At 51.0% G+C, this 24,176-nt stretch overlaps 1 protein-coding gene across 1 annotated transcript in view; it reads left to right on the forward strand.

The window, feature by feature from the left end:
- The window catches only part of ZNF536 (zinc finger protein 536), a 382,760-nt gene that overhangs the window by 99,920 nt on the left and 258,664 nt on the right, over positions 1-24,176 (forward strand). The window contains 1 exon segment of the mRNA XM_074314979.1: positions 5,632-5,745. The gene's annotated coding sequence lies outside the window, so the exon portion shown is untranslated.

The raw sequence follows: 24,176 nt of genomic DNA on the forward strand, positions 1-24,176 counted from the left end.
CTAGTTGAGGTGGGAGGGACAAGGAAAAAGTAGACATTTCAGATGAGTTCATGTCTTCCTCCGGGGAGAGGAGCTCTGACTGTCTTACGGCCGCTTTGTGTAAGAGAGCGTCTCAGGTTCTTACTGCCCCGGACAGTCTGAGGCAGGGCTTCCCCGGGGTCATGCTTGGGTCGGGGGCCACCTGCCTCGAAGGGGACTGGCCTCTAGCTGGGAGTTGGTGACAGGGCTGGAGGCAGAAGGACGGCCTAGCTGGCTAAGTGAGGCTGGAGGCCCATCCGCGTGGGGACACGTCCTCGTCCCTCTGCCCCTGTGCCGCCCAGGCTGACTCGGCGGATGCCTGTTCTGGGCTTGGCACCCAGGCCACCGTGACTGCTGCCACCGAGTGCCAAGTTCCTGGGCATCAGGAAGTCTCCAGTGATTCTCAAACTGGCTTCCACAGGACTCCAGGTGTTACAAGGAGAGGCCTGGTCGCCAAGAAAGGGAAGGACTCTGGGTTCTCCTGTGCAGTGTGGGCGGGACAAGTCGTGCTTCTGTCAGCTCACTGTGGGAGGGTTTCCTCGGAAAGGACCCTGCTAGAAACACGGAAAAAACGTGGATCTCGACCAAGTCCTCAGTTCTGTAGATGAGAAACGAAGCTCCACAGAGGAGCAGAAGATCACAAAGGTTGACTCTGCACAGCCTTGTTAAATAGAAAACGTCTTTACTGAGGTGGAGCTTGGTAGAAGAAATAACATACAAACTCACAAGGAGTCATGGGGGTTCCTGTGGTCCAGCCCCCGCACACTTTGTAGGGATGGATGTCCACTTGGGAAGAAACTCTCCACTGGCAGGGGGCCCAGCAGCCCCACGACAGAACTGCCCAGCAGTATCAGACGGTGGTGACCAGCTGCCAGACCCTGAGCTAAGCCCTTTCAGATTTATGGTTTCCATTCTAGAAATGAAGACAGGACAGCTCGGTGCCGGTTCTGGGGCTTCCTGGGCTCCGTCCAGGGTCTGTACTCCTGATGGCCGTGACTCCCACCTCCCAGAAAGAGTCCGTCCGTGTCAGCAGGTACAGGACTGACCAAAGCCAGGTGTCTCCTGGACAGAAACAGCAGAGTCTTCCATCCTGAAGGTTCAGGCAGGAGGCTGGATGCTGTCTCCCTTCTCCTGAGTCTGAGGGTCTCTGCAGAATCCCACAGGGATATCTCGGAGTTTGTGTGGTGAGATATGGGAAGGGAGCCAAGGATGGGTGACCAAACACTTAACAGTAAACTAGACCTTGCTTCCTATTTCTTCTCATATCCGACATCACTAGGTGGGCACGCTGTATCAGCTCATGTATATACTTACTCATTAAAAAGACACCAGTGGCAGTCTTCCATTCATGCATAAGGCGGTTTTTCATTTACATATGTATTTTTGCATTGATGCATTGATTCAAGCATTTATTACTTTCTTTAACTCTTTCAATCATCATTCTATTCATCTGTCCATCCACCCATCTATTCATGCATGCCTTTGTGCATTCATTCATTTATTCACCTATTTGTTTGCGTTTGTTCATTCATTCAACGAACACAACACTTTGAAATTCATTGAAGCCTCTGGAGAAATGTGGAGTGGTTTAACCATGGCCCAGGGTGGACTCTGGGCATCCTTCTCATCACTGGGCGTGGGGACACCTGAAGGTGGGTAGATAGTGCTGGTGGGGGGGCCCTGAGGGAGAATTATGGGCCTTCACGAGGTGCAGGCTAAGCCTATCCACTGTGACCATGGGATCCAGATGTCACTTGTGTGCCGGGGTCTTTGAGGCCTGCTTCCCCTGGCTGTCGCCATGGCCTGAGAGTTTGTGGGGCCCCCTGGGTCCCCTCAATACGTCGGCTGCTCCTGGAAAGTAGACTGTGAGAATCCCCCCCTCCGCCCCCCTAGAAGCAGCAGACAGCTGAGTCCAGGAGCCAGGGCTGTGGTGTGACAAGGTGGAAGGAGGGGTTGACTGTCCCCATGGTCTTGTGAGGGGCAGATGTGCAGTGGGCAGGAGACACAGTGACGGGCAGTGGGAAGAAAAGTGTCCAGGGTCACGCAGAACTCGAGCGTTTCCTTCTCTTCCTCCACCAAACAGTTTCCGTCCATTTTTTTTGTTTTCAAGTGTCACTTTGTCCCTGAAAGACAGGTGGGATGAATGCTATGGTGCCTGTTTCACTGGTTGAGATTCTGTATTTGAAAGCACAGAAACCATAGAGCGCAATCCAAAGGTGATGTGTGATTTCTAGCAATTGTAGTAGGTTGACCAGAAGCCAGGCTGAGGACAAGCGTGTTTTACACTCGGACTTGAACTGTCTGGGGAAGGACCGGCCTCCGCCAAATGAGTCAGGATCAGAGATAACTGGGGCGTCGAGCCCCGAGTCGGTGTTGCGAACAGAGGTGATGGCTTACCTGTGGATGATTGTTGGTTTATTGAGATGGCTGTTTGCTCTCACACTCAACTTTTTGTTTTGATCATGCATGACTCCAAAAACACCTCCGAGCTCTTTCTGCTTTACAGACTGTGTTTTAGTATCGGGCTGCAAGGACCCTTTCAACAATAGAACCCTGGCATGTGGCTTTCACACACGCAGGCTGTTTGGGGCACCTGTTGGCACCAGGTGTGTGCAGCCTTCACCACTCTAGGCACGCTCTCCTCCCTGCAGGGAAGGCCTGCTGGTGGCCAGCTGGAAACTCATCCTGCCCTCCTTTAGACTCTACCAAACTCCCAAGGTGCCCTCCTTCCCCAGGACTCATGAAGCTTCCCCCGCCAGAAGCCATGCTCAGGTGGCCTGTTTACCTGTGTACCAGAGTCCCACCCACATTGAAACTCAACGCAAGGCCAATCAAAAGAGTCCTTACTATACCCCGGTTCCCTAGGTAACGGAAGCATACACTTGAGAAGGCACATACCTCCCTCCTGTGTGCTTACCCTCTGTCCGCCTCGGCCCCCACCCATCCCTGCCCTCACCATCCAACCGTTCTTTGGCTTATTGCTCTACTTGATTTAAAATACACAGCCATAAACTCAGGGCAGCCAACAGCGTGGCCGGGTATAATATTAATTTCTCTTCTGGTTTATTTGTGAAAGAGTCAACCATATAAATCACTGAAGCCACTAAGACAGAGAGTGAAGTGTCGTCTTCAAATGGAGAAATACAGGCCGTTACCATTAAAATCTAAGAAGAATACATGGCCAATTTGAGGTTCTTAGTGTGGGTATGGTTTTGTTAACCTTGCTTTAGCATATGTGACCTGCTCAGAAAGTTCTTTTCCCCTCCGTTTTAGTGGAAAGCGTTGGACACGTAGCAACGCATATCATTAGAAAGCCTGATGTCCACTGGACAGTCTCCTTGTAATGCCATTTTTCATGACTTGTTTAATTAACAACCATTTTTGACCTAGACTTGTTATAAAAGTGTTGCTATTCTCTCCTGCTAAATTATGCCTAATGAACATATTTGCATGTTATCAGATATAGCAATATATCATTTCAAATTTCGGCGTTTAAGCCTGCATCACTCAAAACAGCTTTTGTGGATTAGTAAGCAGGTGAAATCAAAAATCTCATTTCATATCTGACATTAATAACTTTCAGGAGCAATGAGCATTGGCGTTTATGTCTGGACCAGAATCGAGCCCAATGTCCTAGAAACACAAGGGCAGCAGACAAACCTACTCACCGGATAGGAAAATAAATCATGCATAATGCAGAATTTCTACCTTACATGTTAATTAATGTGTGCAATCAATTACCGATGTTACAATATGAGAAAGAAACTGGTGGGGAATGGGGTAATAAAAAATACCTATAGATTTATCTGCTTCTTTTTTCTATTTAAACAAATAGTCTTCAAGCCTGTGAATGCTGTGTTGAGACATGCTCTGAATAATAAGCATCATAAAATCTAATCAGATTTATAAGAGGAATTGATTGTTGTGGCAGGAGGAGAGGGTGGAAAATAAGCTGAAATTTAAGTGTTAATTTTTATGCTAATCCACAGTGGCTTCATATGAAGCAATTTTGTTCTGTGCCACAAATATAAAATTGTCCCTTGCAGAGAAATGTCAGCTTGCTAGACCTGAAAGCAGTAATTTATTAGGTATGTTTCTATTAGTATGTGTCACAGTCGTTAGCAGGCTGTACACACAATGGCGCTTCACACTTATCCTCCAAGTCTCCGAATGTCTCAGCTCAGTGGCTGGAACGTGGGGCATTAATACATTATCATATGCGGGGTGGTCTGTGCCCTGTGGACAAAAGGCTATTTAATACAATTTAATGTCATTCTGAGAAGAAGTGGAAAAATAAAGACGGGGAATAAAATGGCATCTGTGAGTTTCACAGTGCACTCATGCACAAACCCTCAGTTTAAGAGGTATGACATTTCTGCCAAGAAAAAGAATAAAACTGGGGCATTTTTTTTTATAACCTGTTCCCCACTGCAGTATTTTCTAAATGCTATTAAGTGATCGATTTACACGGCCCCGTGATGATGTCATCCATAAGAAGGGGAATGCAGATGACAGCAAAATACTAGTGACAGTGACCTTGTTTCAGAATCCTTGGAACCCTGTCAGCTTTGCTTCCAGTATATGGTTTCAAAGAATGTACTTTTTGGACAATATCTAGTTACTGGGTAGTGAATTAATAGAGTTAAGGTTCTGATGCAATTCACATATAGGTCAATTACATGCGGCAACATCTGCTCTGTCACCTCATTTGCATATAGCATTCATATGTTAATGATGCCTCTTTTTACTCAAGTAATATATTTAAAAAACAAGATTTGCATATCAGTTTGGATCAGTATATTACAAGCCATTTATCATTTTCTCCTTCTTGTTATGATTTTAAGAACAATATCCTGAGTGATGGCTGCTGTATTGGAGCGCAGCTCTGATTTAGACAAGAAACCCTTCAGTGCGAAAGCTTCCATTCTAAAGCTGCTTAAAGCCTTATAAATCAATAATGACACAGATGGACTGGTGATAATCTATTTAGAATGCCTGATAGCAAATATTGTTGTACAGATGATTAGAGTGGTAACTGTTTTAGCAGAAAGCCTTTTCTGTCTTTGTAAATGGTGAGTTTGAACAAAAAAGTGCTCGCACGTGGACTTGGTGTCAGGAAGCGTCCTTGCTGGGTCTGGACTGCAGAGGACAGGGCCTGGGGGGAGAACAAAGGGGCTTCCCGCTCCTGCCAATAGAATCATATCAATCCCTGCTTCTTTAACAAAACAGGACCTCTTAATGGAATTGTGTCTTCAGGTGTAAATAGCATTAAAAGCTGCTTCTCCCTCCTTTTTGCCCTGATACAGCGCAAGGAGTGAGAAAATAAAGTGGAGGTTGTCAGAAGTGGCAGCTGCTTGCAGTCCTGATAAATATAAGCTTTTATTGATCTGATGAAAATGAAAGATCCCAGTGCTAGGCAGTATTTAGCTTCTTGTCTACCGCACGTCACCGGTGGCCTTGCATCGGGATGGATTTTCATTCTCACACACCGGGTTTGATTTCATCTTTAACCTTTGCCGTTGAATTTCCTTGACCTCTGCATAGTGCTGTGATTCGGTGAATTTGTTACATTTCACTTTACATCATTTCTTTCTATATTTTCTTTTGTGATAGGGACGCGGGATCCCCCTCTGGCAGTCTGTCAGTGCCTGGACCAGCTGCATCCTTTCTGGGTGTTTCTCATCAGACTGACAGTCCTTAAGACAAGTATGCAGTTAAGCTGCTAAGGTAAGTCTTACGCTATTAGAGCTCGTTGCCCTGGACACACATCGCTGCCTCCTGCTTTGTCCAGTTGACCTAACACAGATTCCAACCCAACAGCCCCCCTCCCTCTCCTTCCAGGTAGGGGCCCTCTGCCTGCCCACAAGCTCTGGGTGAGTGGCGGCGGGCAGGACCTTTTGCCATGGGGGAGGCTTGTGTGCATTTGGGGATGGGTGAGAGGGTAACAAAGGAGTCGTGAAAAAATGTTATGTTCCCCTCTGTGGCTTAATTCCTTTCTCAAGTTTTCTTCGGGGGTAAATGTGAGGCTTCAGTTTGAAATCATGAGGTGCTGCTAACATATTCTGGTTCCAAGAAAGTGCCGCTGTTATTTTGAGTAGTTTTGATACAACCAAATCAAAGTGAAGATTTGAAATAGCTTTTCTGAAAGCCCAAGCTGAAGTCATAAATTATTCTGCACCATGACTCTTTCTGATAGTAAAACCATACCTCTCTGCCTGACATTGCTGAAATGTGGAAAAGGGAAAGTTAAAAATAAAATGAAACATTTAAATCTTGGCTGTTGAGAACCTCAGATAGACATCAAGGCCAGTCGATAAAGGCCCCTATCAATTAGGCTTCCACAGTTATCATCCGATTTGGTTTATTAGCAGCGGCACAGGTGCAGGGTCCCAGGATCGAGAGTCGGAAAGGCGAGGAGACATGCAGGGAAATGCCCTAAAATGGAAAGCGAGGGTCTGGGCGCCATGGCACGCTTGGTGGTAGGGCCCAGGGCAGCCATGGTGCCCTGCCTCGTGTGCTCTTGTGCAAGAAAAAGCCTGTAGCAAAAGGGTTGGACGTGTGCCTTTTCTTTACCCCTTTATGTGAGTTAGGAAGTGTTGACTTCTCACCTGGGTGTGTGGTTTCCATCAGCTTCGTGGCGGGTGTGTCTGTGTTCAGAAAAAGGCATGGTGGGTGGTGGCCTCAGTCAGCAGACGGCCTGGGCCTCCCTGGCTCGCCAGGCTCCCGGGAGCGCCGGGACCCCTGGCAATGGGGACCGCCCACAGGCTGAGCTGTTGGCTAGTTCCCTCCTCAGCATATCGCAGGCAGAACAATTTTTGGTTCCATAGCTGTTTGCTTGGGAAAACAAGCCTGCGGTTGCCAGTGAGGTTTAGAATTTGCCTGCCAGATAAGGGAATGTCTGTGAAGACTATTTTCCCTCTTGGGAGGCAAAACACAGATGGGGGAGTTAGGAGTCTCACAATATCTAGCTGCTACATTGATGGCAGGAATTCTGCCGCGTGGATGCTCACGATTCTGGAGGCCCAGCTCAGCGTCACTGCTGAGGCCGCAGGTAGGGACAATGGGCGAGGCTGGCTTTGCCCCGGAAGCAGCACGCTGGCTGGGCCTGTGCCATTGCACGCTCCCTGCCTCTTGAGGTGGGCGAGGAGGCACGGCGAGGGGGCTGCCATGTCCCCTTGGCCCGCACTGGGATGGGAAGAAAAGACAGGATGCACGGCCATGTCTGACCCCGTGGGGAACCCACAGGGAGGGGCTGGAGTGGCCGGAGCTTCTTCTGTGACTGAGACGTAGCCTTCCTGCGCACGGTGGCTAAGGCTCTAGAACAGACGGTGGCACCAGCCTGGCCAGGCATTCTGCCACTGGGGCATGCACGTTACAGAGTGAGTTGCCTTGGCGTGCTCTGGCCTCACAGAAGATGGGGAACAAAGATGTGGTATCCTCGGGATTGGCCATGGGAAGGCGGGAGACTTTCCTGCTTGGAGAACGTACATCTTGCAGTGGTTTTGGGGTCATGTGACCTGGAGGAAGGATTGGCACTTCATCTCCAGGAGCAAATTCTGTGCTCTGGGGGACCGGGAAGGGGACGGGTCTTAGAGACGGGCAGAGAGCATGCGGGCACCTCATTCCCGGCCTCTCGCTGACGTTGCAGCCCCTGCAGCCCAGCTGCATTAGCCTTGAAGCTGGACCCTTGCCCCAGAACCCTGCAACATCTCTGGATTTTTGAAGGTCCCTGGAGGGGAGTCTTGCTCCCAGCCCTCTCCATCGATGCCCTCCCAATCCTTTGAACTGGACACGGGACTTTTAAAATCGCACGTAAAACTCTATATGAATGCGGCTTTGGGATAACCAGATGGCCACCCCATTGACTGGCTTAAATGTGGACCATTCCATGGACAACCTCAGGGACCCGTCGGTAACGGAACCTGCCACACACCGCAGACAGCGCTTCCATGTCCCGTCACACGGTGGCTTTCCGGTGCGTCCAGGGATTGGAGGTGCAGCTGCCAGGCCTGGCTGTCCCCCCTCCTTAGCCTTGTCCTTTACTGGCTTGTGGCGCCAGTGACTTCCAGAAGGAAAGCGTTTCAGAGACCACAGGTCTTCCCTCCACCTACAGATGCAGAGTGGCCCCCACTTTACGTGGGTACGGGCAGGACCATGCACTTGGGGTGCCGATCCCGCTGTGGCTCCTGCTGTCCCCAGGCGGCCCCGCTGTCCTGGTGTAGACGCATGAGTCAACAGCCTTCTCGCACGGTAATTACCGTAGTTAAACGCTGCACTGGGGGTGCTTTGGGAGTGCAGAGGAGGAGTGAATAATTGTAATTTCTGTGTGATAATGATGATAAGCCCTGCATACGTGTGTGGGGCTCTGCGTCAGGTTTGATCTCCACCAGGAGAGCTCAGGCTCAGGGAGGTAGAGCACCGCAGTCTCCCCGGAGCTGCTGACTGCCGTGGGATGTGCGTCCATCACTCTCACTGGACCCCAGAAAAAACCACAGTCAGCAATGGCTTGACCCGAGAGGGAGGGTGGGTGCAGCAGGCTCCCGCCTGAGGTCCTGCACCCCCATTAGCCCCCGTAGCAGGCAGATACTGTCTAGTTCCATTTCCCAGCTGTGGAAACAGTGAAGTGGGCTTCCTCAGGCCACATAGCTGGTGGATGGTAAGGTCAAAGTTTGAGCATGCTTCATCCTGATTTTGGAGCCTGGTCCCTGGCCTTGGAGCAGCCTGGGTCTAAACAGGCAGGTTCCCTCGGGGAGCTCACACCTGAGAGAAGGAGGCAGAAAACAAGGCCACATGAATAAAATGGTGTCCAGTAGCGGTAAATGCCTGGGGTGAGGATGGGGGAGGGGGTGCTCAGCTCAGGAACGGCCCCCTGAGGGAGGCACATTGGGAGTGACAGGTGTGAAGAACATGGAGAAGCCAGCCGGGTCCAGGTCTGGAGGAACAGCCTGCCTGGCAGAGGGCACAGCAAGTGCAAAGGGTCTGGGGTGGGGAACCTGCAGGCCAGCGAGGCTGGAGCACGAGGAGCTCTGGGAGGGGTGTGGCTTTGCACACCATGGAGAGGGGCACTTTCTTTTATGTGTATGTTGCTTTTAACCAGAGGGGTATCTGGAGAAACCCACCTTCCCAGGTTGGAGATGCTTCCAGATGCCAGAATTCTGCAAGTGGCTGGAAGAGGTTCTTGGTGAGCTATTGCTGAGGCCTGAGGGGTGTCCTGGTGACATCCAAGCTGGGCGTCCAGGCACTGCAGGCCCCGTGAGGGCAGGGAAGGTGTCCAGCTCCACTGGTGACACATGACAGTGCCCCCGGCTGCTCCTCTGGACCCGGCATTAACTACCTGTGCAGCCCAGGGAGGGCCGAGTCCCCCAGCTATGGGCTTGGGGAGCGCTGCAGGGGGCAGGCTTCTGGGGCCCCTCGGATCGGGGCGCAGTCTGCCTGCAGGCACCTCCCGTCCATGAGAGGAAGGTCGTGATCACTTCATTCACGCTGATTCGTGGGTAGTCTTTTAATAGGCAGGGTGAGTTTAAGAGTCAAGATTCTTGGTGGTTACAGTTCAGGCCTCTTCCTCCCCCCGAACCACCCCCTGCCGCCCCTCCAGGAATTCCAGGTCATTCATAGACCCACAGATCCCTAGAGCCAGCAGAAACCTTGGTGGTCCAAGCCACCTTTATTTGATGGGTGAAGAGACTGAGGCAGTAGGGCAGGGGCTCGCCTAAGGTCTCACACCCGGTCATCTCTCAGCAGAGCCAAAGAGGCCCAGTTACATTTGTGCCCCACCCATTTTCCCCTGAGCACAACAGGCCACCCCTCAGGCAGTGGAGGAGAGCAGGGGGCTGCTCTTAGCCTCCTGTTTGGGTTGCTAACAGGAGGCAGTGTCACAGCCCCTAGCACAGCCCCACACGCGGTGAGCGGTCAGCAGTCAGAGCCCTCGCCTCTGCTATGGGTCATCAGTAGAACTTGTTGCTCTTTGGCTTAAGCAAACCCAATACACAGCAAACTGACGTGCTCTCCAAATTCCCGGGAATGTAGGGATTGCACAGTCCAAGGCCTGCCGGCGCCCAGCACGCAGCCAGGCCAGAGCCTGCTTGAGCGTTCCCACACCTGGCCTCAGATATTGCAGTGGGCACACATCAGGGCTACAAAACCCCGGGGGTTTTGGACAGACGAGATCAGTGCTGAAGCCAGCTCAGCCCCGGGACGGCTTGGACTCTGCCCCACTCTGTTACGGGGAGGGGGCCACCCAGAGAGGCTTTGGCCCAGCCTGTTGTCCTGTGTCCTGGGCAGGTCTCCTCTCTCTCTGGGGAGTTGTCCTAAACCCACATTCGGGGTCCAGATGGTCAGTGCCTGGAGCCGGGTGTGTGCAGAGCCCCTGGGGAGAGCTGACCCCATTGGAGGGCCGCTCAGCTCTCACCAATCACAGCCACTTGGGGATATGGGCAGAGTTTTCCCAGGTAGTCATGGTTTTTAAGGAAAGAGAAGTAATGTTGGCAGCTAATTTCGGCCCTGCACGTGTATCTGTGGACTGGGCTGTGGCACTGAGCCCTGGGTCACACCCACTGGGGGCGTGCAGCAAGGGCCGCCTGCAGGACACCAGGCTCGGGCAGCGTGGGGAGCCGCAGGGAAGGCACACGTGGTGGTCGTAGCCCTCATGCTGGGCCCTGCGTTCTCCTACCGCAGGGGGGCCAGGTCCAGGTCCTGGCTGCATGGCAGGGGTGCACATCTGACACACAGGTCCTTGGCCACGCCCTCCAGATCTGCCCCAGTGAGTGGCCTCGCGGTGCGCGGCTGGACGGTCGTCCCATGTCGCTGCTGGGGAAGGGGGTCAGGGCACCCCTTTGCAGGTCTGGGCATCCCACCACCCTCTGTCTCCCCAATTGCTGAGTGGCAGGGCACCTGCCCATGTCTAATTTGGGGACACAGTGATGGATGAGTCTTATGCCTGCCCCCAGGATTGGGTGACAGAACCACCCTGTCCCCTTGACAATCGTGGGGCTGCTTTGGGGAAGGTCCTGGCCTCCTGTGAGAGGAAGCCCACCTTCCTCTCTGCAGAGAGAAGACTGCAGGCTGCTCAACCCCGCCATTGTGTGTCCCTTCCTGTTCCTCATGCATTGGTGGCCCCTGAGAGGCAAGCAGGGGCTCTGCATCTCCTGGGATGGGGTGACCCCACACAGCCATCTGCGGGTGGAGCCAGGCCGTGGGTGGGGGTCGGCTTGCCTCTGACCTCACGTCCTGGTGGCCCTGCCTGGCTCCCTCACCCTGTCCACTCCCTTCATCCCCTCCACATGCAACGGGAGTGTCTGTGTGTGATATTATTTGTTTTTATTTCCGTAATCCCTTTATTGTTTGCACAACTGCTGTCAGACTGTTGCCTGAAAGTATCACAGGATAATTGCAGAACGCCTGCATAAGTAATTTCTTATGAAATCGGGCCTTGTCTGCATGTAAAATTGTTTTTCGTTGCTGCATCCATGGACTTCATTATATGGAGGCTGGTTACCCGGCTCGTACCTTCCCCACAGGCCAGTGAGACGGGTGGGCCTGCAGCTGGGAAATAATGAAATACTATCGTGATTCTCTTTTGGCCCTGTGACATTTGGCCCTGTGACATTTCGGGACGGTGACAGTCATCCAGTGTGGTCAGAAATAGCCCAGCCCTTGCAGGCGGGGCGGCGCTGGGCGACATGGGGCCTCGGGGCCTGGTGTCCGGTGGCGGGGAGGCTGCTGGCAAAGCCCGCCTGTGCCGTTCGCTCCTTCCGACCACATTTCTGTGATATTAATGGTGTGTGGTAGTGGAAGCAGTGTGTTTTATTCTCCAGCCTAACCCTGCTGTTATCAAAGTAACTTCCAGCTTATTAGCGACAAAGGACTCTTCTCCTGTCTGCGGCCCTGTTGGCCAGGGCTTCCTGAATTAAGCTGCTGCTTCCTGTCCTTTATATGCATGGCCACATCTGGGCAGCCTGCGCACAGCCCCGCCGCTTAATAACAATCGCCTTCCCTCAGTCTCTGTTGATTGTTTCTAATTCACTCTGACAGATAGTCCCTGACAACTCGCCGGCTTTCCCTCCCTCCGTGACCTGAAGTTACTCACAGCACTTATATAGTCTGTCATTTTTAATATTTGATTTCATTTTAAGTTATGTGTTTTACCGAGAAGATGAAACCAAAAAAAAGGGGACTTGTAATGGAACATAAATTTAACCCTTCTTGCCATCCGGCTCCAGCCTCAGCAACTCTGCCCCATGTCCTGGTGACAGTTTCTCCTTCCTGGTGATTCTGTGGTCTCTCTCTCTCTCTCTCTCTCTCTCTCTCTCTCTCTCTCTCTCTCTTTCCCTCCCTCCCTCCCTCCCTCCCTCCCTCCCTCCCTCCCTCCCTCCCTCTTTTCTTTCCTTCTTTCATTTCTGGAAGCACAAGCTTCATGCCCTACCTTTCACCTTTCATGGCACCTGATAGTTTCTGGACCTAATGATGGTTCTTTCTGCTTTACCTCCAGGTTGTAATGGAAAGGCCTTTGGGGGGTTTTACCCTTGAGGGGTTAGCTCAGCAGGCGGCCCAGTGAAGTCTACTGAGCAGCTTTAACTACGGTGTCAAACCCTGAATTTGGTCTGTCTGTGCGGGCGGGTGGGGCAGAGAAGTGCCACCTCACCCTGGGCATATGAGGGGGCCTCCCAAAGGCAGGCGGTGGGGCTCAGGCTGACACCCATTTCCTCTGCCCCGTCTCTCTGCACCTGCTCCAGCCAGTGCCTGCGGGCGGGCGTCCCACATCCCTTCAGGGTCCACTCCACCATGACTCTGCCTTTGTTGCCACTAGACAAAGGCTCCTGTGTCCCTCTTGGCCCTTCAGGGGTGGAGAGCTGTGAGGCTGTGCATTAGGTCAGCTTTGCAAATAGGCACCACAACTAAGAGGGGCACGTTAAGCCACGGCACCTCGCTGCTGCTACCCGCCCGTGGCCGTCTGTCCGTCTGTCCGTCTGGCACAGTGCAGCGTGGTGAGGCCGCACAAGTGCAGCAAGACAGGTCTGGGTAAAATCTCAGTTAAAAAAAATTCACTTCACCATTGCCTGTGGCCTGGTCTCCATGCAAACGAAGTTCATCCCAAGTGTGTGGCTGTCACTCCCAGGTCCCCGTGATGCAGTGCTCCGGGCTAGTGTTCCCTGTGACTCTTGTAGCTGCAGCTGTGCCTGGAGCAGAGCTGGGCAGTCCTAGAGACTGAGGCAGGTGGGTTTCCCAGCATGCAGCGGGAGATGAGAACCCCCAGCACCCTCTCGTAAAGGCCGTCTGCTGGGCCCATGCAACACAGGCCAGGCCCCCCGGGGGTGAAGGCTGCACCCACTGCCCACAGCCAGCACTATTGTGCTGTCTGCTGCTCCTGGGTGGGCCACACAGCTACTCCCATGACGGCCCGTACCAGCTACTCCCATGATGACCCTTTTCTTCTCCAAGCCTAACCCATCTAGAACCTGGCTTCTCCCAGGTTCTCTGGGCACTGTGGGTAAACTGCGGAAGCAGCTACTATGTACAAGGGACTTCTTTCCTTTCTTTCGTCCCCGTGTCCCAGCATGGTTTGCCTTCCCTTCGTCAGAAAGGGGTGAAAAGGCAGGAATGGCTGTCTGTTTCAGTGGTTTTGCAGTGCTGCTTATGTGCTTTGAAAATATTGTCCTTTCTGAGGCTAATTACAATAGAAAAGGAAGATTATGCACAAAAAGTAAAGTGGGCACAAACCTTTTAACTTGATACAGAAAATAAAGGAATGTGTGCACAAAGCTGCTTTTTTCTTTCACTGACCCAGATGGTCTCTATGAGCAAGGTAACGGGCCAGGGGTAAGCAAAGCATCTTGTTTTTCCTTCCATATCTTCCAATATTTGTAACCTTCCAGAGGAGACCAGGCTGTGTGCACGCACACATGAGTACATTTGTGTGTCATGTGTGTGAGAGAGAGACAGGCTGTCAGGAGTTGCTGTCAGTCACCTTGGTTCTTCGGGTCTGGGGTGATGTTCACACCTGCCCCAGCTCGGGCTGAGGGGACCCCGTGCCATGAAGGACAGGCAAGGCCCAGGCCCACCGTGCAGGGAGGGCCGAACAGTGTTCTAAAGAAGGTTCTGTATTTGAGGCTTAACCTCCAGCCATGGACACATTATGCTTTTGTCCCCCTCCAAATGGAGTGTTGGGCTGTTACAGCATCTTGTTTCAGAGTCAGAGAGCAATTGGGGATTGAAGTCAGCTGAAGACTTTGATCTGGATTCTGTGTCACAAGTGCCCACCTCTTACCTGGCGAGTTGACGCCAGCCCCGGCATTGCAGGCTGATGGGTGGAGGAGACGATTTCCCACCCTGCCCCCCATTTCCCAGATTGTGCATGGAGAGAGCACGGGGAGTAGGCGGGTTCAGTAAGGGTGTAGGCTTGGAAGGCCCTCCACAGTGCTGCTTTCCCAGGGCCACCCCTCCACATGGCCCCAAGGCCTGTCCCCAGGAATTCCCAGTCACCGGGTCTGGAGGGGTGCCTGTGGGGAGGCGAGGCATCCGGTCTTACATGTGTGTGGCCCGCTCGTCTGTCCTGCCACCTGCGCGCTGAGTGGTACACATACAGGAGGCACGGAGAGAACGGGGCAGTGCCACCTCAGAGGTTTAAGTGGAGAGCGTGCATCACTCCTGACGGACAGGTCAGTTAGTAAGGCAGTGCGAGTCTGGAGTGAACTGACGGTAAGGAGCTTCTCACTGCTGTGTACGTGCTCCCTGGTCAGCACTGTGCGTCCTTTTAAGAAACACAGCGCTGGACTCGTTTGTGGCCCGGGAGGAGCCCCATGGCGGGTGGGCATTGGAGGCAGAGCTTGGGGACCAGGAAGATGTCCATAAACAGAGCCGAGGAGAAGGCAAGAGGGAAGCTGCTTGCAGGAATTTTCCAGATGCATTTGCAGGTGGGGGCTGTGCGCGCTGAGGTGGCCAATCCTAGCAGAGGCAATGGGGGCGGGGCACTGGAAAAACTGGGGTGGGACTGGTGTTGGGAAGCACAAGAGCCCTGTTTTGTTGGGACTTGGGCTCTGAGTAGGTGTGAGCGGGGGCATGGCCGGTGCCGGACGCTGAGAGGAGCTGCACGGCAGGATAGAGCACCTGTGACTGACGGGTCTCTCCAGGAACGCGTGTCCAGAGACTGCCCACTCGTGTTGAACCCGGCAGTGGGAGTGGGAGTGGGGAGAAAGCACACCCTGTCAGCCCATTGCCCTCCTCCGGCTTGGGGCTTAGAGTGACCCAGAAAGAGGTAAAGCAGAGACAGTGCTAGGTTTGGGGTGTCCAGCTGTCCACACTCGCAGGCCCTGGCTACGGACTGGATACACCAAGTTGGCTTTTAAAAAAATAATAAAAAAGGGATTGCTCTTAAAAAACACCCCAAAAACCCAACGTACTGACATTGCTCAGGGCCCTACCCATTTTTCTTTTCAGACACATACAAAAGACGCTCTTTGGGTTACCAAGGGGTGTGTGCCAACGCCAAGAGCAGGCGAGAACAATGGAACAATGAGCAGAGTCATCAGTTCTTGTGCTGATACTTCATTTCCAAGAGCAAAATGTTAGTTTGTTCAACTCTCCTCTTTAGGCCTTGATCACAGTGTGAGAGTGTTCGCTAAGCTTAGCTTCCTGGTCAGAGGGTCAAGACCCATGGCTTTTAAACATGCTTATGTGAAATCCAAACATTCATGGCCACTGGTGATCTTGAAATCAAGGCACAACTTATGAAACGAACACGTAATTATCTTGTTTATTCAGGGTATAAATAGAGTTCATGCATTTAAAAATTTTTCTTCCTGATAAGGAGTTCACCCAGCATTTGGTCTTCAGATAGTCTCTCTCTGCCTCCCTCCCTCCCTCCCTCCCTCCCTCCTTTTCATTCGTTCTCTTCCTAGTTTCTGTCTATTGTCTCCGCCCCCTTTTCTCTCCTTTAAAAGGGGAGAGATCTGCTGGAGCTTCGGTGGCTGCCCCTGGAGGAGGCAGGACCAGCCTGGGCTCTCTCTCAGAGCACGTCTGAATTCCCCTCGCTTTGGCAGAGCAGGCGATGGCTGCCATGGCCTGCTGAGCTCAGACACATCCTCAGCACTTCCACAAATCCCGGGAAGGGCTGTGAAGCCTGCACCTCCTCTGCCAGTCCCGCTGGGGACCAGGGCCAGCAGAGCCAGGCCCTCGTGGGTGAGACCCTTCAGGCCCTTGGAGAGAGGGGGCAGCTCCCTCTAAACCAGCCACGTCCGTCACTCGCACACTGCCTTCTGGGTATTGTTACCAGATCAGACCTGCTTGCAGACTTAATAAATACGTATTCTTTAAGACGACACGCTTCTTTTCATTAAATATTATATTTACCTTTGTCTTAAGTAATAATATCTAAGAAATCTCTGCTTTGGTGTGCCACTTATGTATATTTTCCTGTTAAATACTAAAATACTATAAGAATTAATTTTCTTTAAAAGGAGTTTATTGTGTGTCGCCTCCAATCATCTAGTGTCCGAGTGGTCTGCACACAAGCCTTTGGGAGTCAGCGTGAACGTTCGCAGAGTTTGTGAGCGGTCAGGGTCAGGCTCTTAGGACCTCGCTCACGTGGCCCCATGAAGCCACCTCTCCTGAGGAAGTGCCTCCTCCCCCCCAGCCCAGCATGGTCTCCACTGGTCCCATAGCCCTGCCCTCAGAATCCCTGATTGTCACTTCATCATGTGCTGCTCTGGTCACATCTGATGACGCTATGAGCCGCTGCCAGGCCATGTGTGCTGACTGTCACTTTGCGTCTAGATCACAAGGTTCCTGAGAGGAGCCTCCATACTCTTCTGTGTTATAAAGTGCCTGATCTATCGAGCCAGCTGTCTGTCTGTCAGTGTCTGTCCACCCATCCACCTACCCACTCACCTGTCCTTCTGTCTGTCTGTCTCTCTCCTTTCTTTCCTCCTTCCCTCCCTCCCTCCCTCCCTCACTCCCTCCCATTCTATTTCCTTCCTCCTTCCTTCCTTCCTTCCTTCCTTCCTTCCTTCCTTCCTTCCTTCCTTCTTTCTATCATCTATGTACTTATCTGTATCTACGAGGTGTGATCAAACAGTATGGTGAATGTTTAAATTAAAAAAATTATTACATAAAACACACATTGCCATTAATCCCCCTCAAAACACTCCCTCTCACTTCAAACACACTTATCCCATTGTTCCTGCCACTTTCTGAAGCAGTCCTGGAAGTCCTCTTTTGTGAGTGTCTTTAGTTGCGCTGTTGTGGCTGCCTCGATGTCCTGAATCAATTCAAAATGTTTACCTTTCATGGTCATTTTGACTTTGGGGAAGAGCCAGAAGTCTCATGGTGCCAGATCCGGTGAATAAGGTGGATGAGGACACACTGTAATGTTTTTATTTGACAGAAATTGCCATGTACCAGAAGTGATGTGTGATACGGGGTGTTTCCATTATGACCACAAATATGGTGAATGCTGCTGCCGAGTGCCATCCAACGGAAAGGCAGGGATCTTCAATAGGGGAAGTGGCGTGTTGAACCTTAGTAACAGTGTGTGACAAGTTTCAGCTTGTTTGGTGCTGTCAGCTGGGTGTGAGCTACGGTTGAGAGAAGGTGTGTTTTACAGTGTGCGGTAAATCATCCTCCATCATGACAACGCTCCGTGTCACACATTGCTTCTGGCATATGGCAATTTCTTCTGTCAAATAAAAACATTACGGTGTGTCCTCATCCACCTTTTTCACCAGATCTGGCACCATGCGACTTCTGGGTCCTCCCCAAAGTCAAAATGATTCAGGACATCGAGGCAGCCACGACAGCACAACTAAAGACACTCATGAAAGAGGACTTCCAGAACTGCTTCAGGAAGTGGCAGGAACTATGGGATAAATGTGTTCAAAGCAGGGGGAGTATTTTGAGGGGGGTTAATCGCGATGGGTCTTTTACTGTAATAAAATTTTTAAAAATTTAAACACTCGCTGTATTTTTTGATCACACCTCATATGTATCTATCATTTATGTATCTACCTATCATCTCTTTCTAATGTGTGTGTGTATATATATATTTGTCTATAATCTATGTACGTATGTATATGTATGTATCTATCATCTCTATCCATATATCATGTATGTATGTATGTGTCTGTCGATGTTATGTATTTTCTCTCCCTCCTTTGCTTATTTCTTTCATCCTACTCGATGAGCCAGGCACGGTCTCAGACCCTGGGAATATAGCAGAGAACAAAATGAAGTCCTTGCCCTCGTGTACCTGCTATTCTAGTTGGAGGAGGCAGGCAATAAGCAGTTAAACAAATAGATGAAGAAACCGGAAAACGTACGCCACACAGAGCATTAAAGTAGGGAGCTGTGAAGCAAAGACAGCAGGCTTGGCTGAGACTGAGAGATGCGGGAAGGCCCCTCTGGGGAGGTGACACTGAGGCTGAGCCCTGCGAGGACGGGGCCACCCCTGGACAGTGGGCACTGCTTGAGGAGAAGCCCTAAGGCTTCATGGTGCAGAAGGAAAATCCAGACAGAAGAACGAAAATTTGACTCCAACGTTGACAAGGATAAGCTTGTCTGATTCTCACTTCCTGGGGGCTACACCCCCGTCCATGTTAGGAGTTGGGAGCCCTCACCCCGCAAACCCCAGGTCTAATCCTTTTTGCTGGGGAGGTGGAGGCAGGGCTGTGCTGCCCCCCTGCAGGGGCGCAGGGCTGAAGGGGACCACACCGTGACGAGGCTCCCGCTGACATGCTAATATTTCATTTTAATCTTGAGTGCCAGGTTACTTTTCAAATGAAGTGTCTCAGGCGAGGCTCTAACTTACATGAAATAAAAGAGTTTAATGCTAATTAAATATCATCTGACTACTGAAGCCATATTTATTGATGGTCTGAAAGAACAGCACCAAGGTGGATGGCCTGGAACGTGCCTTCGCCAGGAATGCACTGTCCACTCATGGGGCCCTTCTGCAGTGTGTCCCACACACGCCCTGTGTGGCAAGCTCCAGGGCACGTGGGGTCGGAGCCTGGAGTGGCCCCTGGAGCTCTCCGTCCGGTGGGCAGACGAGTCCTTTAAGGATTCAGGCGGTCTGGGCTGGGGCCCCGGGAGGTGCTTGGGGACTGTGCCCTGCGTGGTGGGTGGTTAGTCTGCAATCGCCCAGGGTGAGTGCTCTGACCTGGCCCTGGCACTGCTGACACAGGGAGGGGCAGGCACGTGTGCAGTCTCCCATATTCCTGCTCTCCCCTCCCACCTCCTCTGTCCTTCCTCCCTTATCCCTGTCCTTCCTACGGCGCCCTCCTGTCCAGCACTGTCGTCGGCTCTCCCAGGCTGGAAACGGGGCTTGCTTATGGGCATCAAGTCTTCACACACCGTCTGACCCTCCGTCTTCGACCAGCTGCCTGGTCTCGGTTGTCTCAGCTTCATGCCTGGGCTCCTGAACTAGACGTGAAGAGACTCAAAGGCAGAGTCTCTGTCCCACCCTCCTACATCTGGACCTCCTGAGTCGTCCATTCTTCTCTGATGGCGTGGGGGTGGGGGTGGGGTGGGGGGGAGCAGATTTCCTGACCGTCCACAGGGAGGGACCTGCGTGGCTCCAGCAGCCAGGCTTGGTGGAGCTTGGAGGGTGAGGCCTGGAGTGTGAAGTGCTATTCTTCCCGTCCACTGGCCAGCTGTCCTTTGGGGAAGCTCCTCTGACCATGTGCCCCTTTCCTCTGTGCAGCAGCCTCCAAATGGCATACACAGAGGCTGCAAAACTCTAATGCCGCAGTGACCAGCTGGAGAATGGGTGCCCTGGGGGTGGCCCTGGGAGTGTGGTTCTGGTGCTGCTAGACCTTTGGCTTTTTCGAGAGAAATCAGAAATCTGGATTTCATATGGACCTCAGCCAGTTCCTGCAAGTTGACAACGCTTACATGGTTTTCTTAAACTGCCATGTGAGCCAAACTGAGCCTGTGTGTTGGTGGAGTTGGGCACCAGCTCTGGGGGGATCCTGCTGGGGAGGAGGCAGTGGGTCCAGGGGAGTGCCCATGAGTCTGTGTCCTGAGCACCTCCTTTCCTGAAGGGCAGTGCCACGCAGGGGTCGGAGGACTCAAAACCCACTCTGCACCAGTGGGTCAGGACGTGGCTCTCGGGCCTCAGGAAAACTCACTTTTGCGTTTCTGTATTAGCTGTCTGTATTAGCATCTGCACTTTCTAAATGAGCTGCCCGATGAAGTCACTTGAGCAAACTTCCTGTGAAGGGCGACCCACTCCTGTCCTTCCGCCGGTCCCCACAGACAGCCCCACACCTTACTGGCCGCCACCGTGTCCCTGCTGCTGCTCCTGGCGGCCACGAGACGCCCCTGGATGTGATCCGTAATGGGTTCACTAGTGTGTCACTGCCTTGTTGCTATGCATTGTTACCAGTTTCAGCTTCAAGGGCACAAGGTTAAATTGTCAGTGGAATTTTCACAGAGTTTAAGTGGGATTAAGATTGTTAGAAATATGTCCAAATGGTGGGAACATGCATTTAGTTTGAAGATGTTATTTTTGCCCACTAGAGGATTTGATCAGTTACGTATAAATTGAAGACTTGTCTGATTTTCAGAATGGGAGCGTGGGGCTCTTATTTTTGCAAACTGAACATGAAGGCGCTGGATGTAGCCAGTCAAACTGAGGCTGGATCAGCTGAGTCTGATCGGCCTGTGCCTGCAGCCCCAGCCCTTGGTGTCGCGGTCCCAGGACGCGTCTTTGACTACTGTGGCTTTGAGCTGGTCCATAAACATTGTAAAGGAAGAGGGGAAATTCTCCCACAAATTACAAAGGGATGAGTTACGATATCATTTCTCCCGGAACCATAAGATAAGGAGGCTCCCCTATGAAAATATGTGCCTGTGTAATTGAATGTTATTTACCTAGATCCCTTCTGTAATTCCTCAGCAATTTTTTTAGGAGGAAACCAATTCAGGAGTTTCTTCGGTGGCTGCATTCAGAATCAAGTGGTTCCGCTTTTGGGTTAAGAGAAAAAACAGTACTAGGCTGAGCTGCTATTATGGAAAGTTTGTAATTATTGGCACATAAGCTGGCTGAGGGCTTCAGCACGGAGCAGCCGGGTACTTTAGCTCCTGGAGCCAATTCAGAAATCTATGTTGTGTCCACAGCGGGTTGGGGGCACAGCCCAGAGCGCACGTGTCAGAGCGGGCGACGCACCTGTAGCACAGTGTTGGTGATGTGTACTTTGGGGTGCAGCGCGCCCGAAATCCTCTCATTATTGCCTCGAGGAGACAGATACTTCAAGCAGTCATCCATTTATCTGAGATTACCCGTTAAATTCGTTAAAAAACAACCGTGGCTTGTTCACTCAATTGGCTGGTGGGAAGGTGTCGTGTTCTTGAGTGACAGTGTGGCTTTGGTTAGTGAAGGGCTGTACCTTTTAGGGGAGACCTTTCCTGACTTCATGTATGACTAGCGTTGAGTGGCGTCTGCTGGGGTGTTACTGTTTCCCCAACTATGGTACCTGGTGTCATAAAGGCACATTTAGGGAGTTCTGAGATAAAACTCCATCCAGGGCGTTTCTGTTCTTGGGGAAGCACTGCACCCTAAACATTTTGGGCTCAAGCCAACAGCTCTCCTGACCGCGACTGCAGGTGGGTGTGCTCCGTCTAGATTGCTGGTGGGACACTATTTTAGGAAACCTGTGTCTTACAGAATGTCACTTTTATGCACAACCCAGGCAAAAGAGGAAGGAAAACTAATTTAGCCAGCCAACGATATGCTCTTAAATGGGGATTATGAAAAAATATTTACCAAAAAAAAAAAAAGCTTTAAATATGGCTTTTCAGTTCATCATTATTTCATCAATCGTCGATATCAGTACTTAATAGCAACCTGATAATGTAGCCAGTAGGTGAAACAGCTATTAAAAAGTGTAAAAAAATGATTAATCAGGTGGTGGTGGGGAGGTAATGCTCTCCCATTATTTAATGGTAAGTACATATTTTTGAAAGTGTTTGTTTTTAATAATCGACTGTAATATTAGTTTGCAAAAATGTAATTGCTTCTTAATTTTGCAGCTTCGCTTCTCTGTGCTGGGTACAAAGGTAGTATATTTCTGTACTTATTGTTTGCAGCACTCCGTGTAAAAAATCACATTCATTTCAAGAAGCTGTTATGGTATTGATTCTGGTAAAGACTTCCATTAACTGACCAATCTAAATCTCATAAGTGATGTCAGGATAGTTATGCATTTGCTTGGTTCAAGTATTCGGCCATTATGTTGGAATGCAGGCGGTGTCTGAATATGGCTGTTAAATTATTTCTAAATACCGAACCAGATCAGCTTAACAGTTCTGCAGTTTGAGACTGACACAAAAATGACAATCTGCCACCTCTTTGTTTTTTAAATATTAACGTTGTATTGGGATAGTATTTTTGGAGTAAAAACCTGTGGCACGAGAGGATAAGTGACATAAACAAAGGCAGCTGGGCCTCATGAAATAATGGAACAATAAGGCCCTTGCAGCCGCTCTCATCGCTCCAGTATGTTAATTAGCATTCTGTTGTGGCCGCAACACTGAAAACATGTAATCTGTATTGGTGTACAGTACAGCTGTGAACACACATTCTTTTTTGTGAGTCCCTGGAGTTAGCCTTGCCACTGGCATATGCGTTTGGGCCAAAAGTCAAGCCATCACCACTAAAATAGCACACCATGGCAGCAAAATGTCATTTGTCTTTTCTTATTTTTTCTCCCCTCCGTGCCACATGCTGCCCAGTGATGTAATCCGGCATCAGTGCATCTGCTTCTCTGCTCTATTTTTGCAGGAGGGTGTGGGGGGGCTGGAGGCTGAGGTGCCAGCTAGCGGAGGGTTTCAAAGGCAAGTGGCCCCAAAAGGGTCAAATGAAAATTCGATTCTTTCTCTTTGGATTATTTGCCTAAAATTTTTTTTTTTAAATGTATAGATTCTTAAGTGTCATGGACCCACAACCTGGGGCTTGTTTCCCTATGGGGAGGGAGGGGCAGCTAATTTACAAGGAAAAAGGATCTCAGCAAACTTTACCCTTATTTACCATGTGTATTCTGAAGATGGGTCACAGCCCTTCATGCAGGTAATGCCCACCTGGGAGGGTTTGCTCTTCCCACCTTGGAGCTGAAGAAACTGAGGCTGAAGCATGGTCCTGCGATGGTCCAATTGGCAGGGCCATCTGACCTCTGTCTGTGGCTGGAGAGCGTGAAAACAGTGGGTGGTTTGAGGGACGGGGCTTAGCACCTGGGCAGGAGCAGTAACTGGGGCCTGTGGAGGCGGGACCCGTAGAGGCCCCTCCTGTGTCATCTCGCTGCTCACATGTGGCCAGTGGGAGCCGCCCCTGGTACTGCTGGGACATGGCCCGGGTCCTTCCCGATGCCAGCTTTGCAGACAGGCGGAGAAGGCGGTTTCAGCCTTGTTGGCATAGGAGCTGACTAAGTGGCCAAAACCTGCTTGGATTTCTACCTGATAGAGTTTGGCTTGAAGAGTGAGAATGGTTCCACTTGGATTGTCTCTGTTCTCAAAATCATTCAGCTGTGTGTGTGTGTCTTTCCCAGTAGAGGACACTTACACACACACACACACACACGCGTGCACACACACGGTCTCTCACACACACTCACACATGTACTCCTGTCCATACAGTACATGTCTCTTTGCAAAATAATTTTTCAATCAAAATTGTCATTTTCTAGCATTTTAAATGTACTATAAATTCAGATAGGGACAATCCAGTTGTTAAAACTTTTCTTACATTTCAGCTTAATTCTATCCATCCCCCCACCATCTGCTCTGATTATTCCAAAAGAGATTTTTGAAAAGCAAAAATAATAATAATAAAAAGTAGCCCCTCCTGCCCTAAAGTAATGTTTGGTGTCTCGTCTCTTTCTGAAACGTGAGCATGAACCCTTAGCTCCAGATGTTTCCTTTAATCTTTCTCAAACCTGACTGAACATTACACCGCACCCCACAAAGGAAACGTGGCATCTGGGTCACCGTGCTGATCCAGTTTGGTTCTGTTTCTGGACTATGGAGCAATCAGATTGTCTCGTGCCTGGTGACACGAATGAGTGTGCACCTGGGAGCACACAAGGTTAAAGGTTAATAGCACTTGCTTTTTTTACAAATTCCAGCAGAGCAGAACTCTCCCATTTGCCTGCCAGGGACTCTGAGACCCAGGCCCA

The sequence above is a fragment of the Rhinolophus sinicus genome, linkage group LG11 (genome assembly GCF_036562045.2).
Source record: "Rhinolophus sinicus isolate RSC01 linkage group LG11, ASM3656204v1, whole genome shotgun sequence".
Classification (NCBI taxonomy): Eukaryota; Metazoa; Chordata; class Mammalia; order Chiroptera; family Rhinolophidae; genus Rhinolophus; species Rhinolophus sinicus.